This window comes from Numida meleagris, chromosome 7, assembly GCF_002078875.1.
Source record: "Numida meleagris isolate 19003 breed g44 Domestic line chromosome 7, NumMel1.0, whole genome shotgun sequence".
NCBI classification, from domain to species: domain Eukaryota; kingdom Metazoa; phylum Chordata; class Aves; order Galliformes; family Numididae; genus Numida; species Numida meleagris.
The window spans coordinates 11,018,812-11,019,890 of record NC_034415.1 but is presented as its reverse complement, the minus strand read 5'-3'; positions in this window follow the sequence as shown (position 1 = coordinate 11,019,890).

Sequence of the window (1,079 nt, the reverse complement as noted above, 5' to 3'; positions counted from 1 at the left end):
AAGGATAATTAGATATGTTTATATATTTCCAAAGCAAGTGATGCACAAAACAATTGCTCACCACCCAAAGACCAATGGCAGAAGCAGGACAGAATGGGAGGCAGGGAATTGTGGGGGGATCTCTAGGGGATGTATAGGGCATCTGTAGGAGATGCAAGGGGAGGAAAGGGACATTTTGGGGGCTCTCCAGAGGCGGGGTAGAATGGGACAGATCTGTCAGAAATGGTGGTGGTGATTTGGAGTGGATTGGAAAGGATTTGGAGGTCTCCGGGGGTGGTGTTAAGAGATTTGAGGGGATAAAGAAGGATTTGGGGGTAAGAGATGAGCATGTAGGGATTTGGTGTGACTGGGAAGCATTTGGGGTGCACTGGTGGGAAATGGGATTGTTAGATTTGGGGAGGTTATCTGGTCTGGGGTTAGAACAGGACATTGGTGTGTCCCAAGCAGGGAATTTAGGGTCTGTCCCCTTCAGCGCAACCCATAAATGAGGCAACTGGGGGGGTCCATCAGCACGGTAACCCAGTGCTCACTTTGGTGTAGATAACGGGGGACTGAGGGGCAGTGTGGGAAGTGGAGGGCTGGGAGCACGGGATGGCAGCTTGCATCTCGGCGTAGGTCAGCTCCTCGCTGTCACTGGGGAGCACCTGGAGATACATGAGGAGAAGGGAGTGCCATCGTGAGGGTCCCAAGATGGTTGGGCTGGGGTTGGTGCTCTGGGAGCACCTCTAGGGAGGTGTTTCCCTGAGGGGGAGTCTGCAGAGACTTAGATTTTGGTTCTGCATGGGGGATGTTTCTGGGTCCATCTATGGTTTTGGGGTGCCCATAGGGTCATTGAGCTTCCTTGTGGCTGCTTTTAGAGTCCCTCTACCTGTGGGTTTTGGGTGCCTATGTGGTCGGGGGGGAGGGGGGTGATTAAAGCTTGTAAGGCTTCAGTGGGCCTGGATATTTAGAACTGTGGGATGGGGAATTCTCTACAATTCAGATATGGGATTCCCAACGTCAGGATACGGGTGGTGCACATGAATGTCAGGGTAAGCCATATGAGGCTGGAGGTCATTTGGGGTCCCCATGGTGAAAAT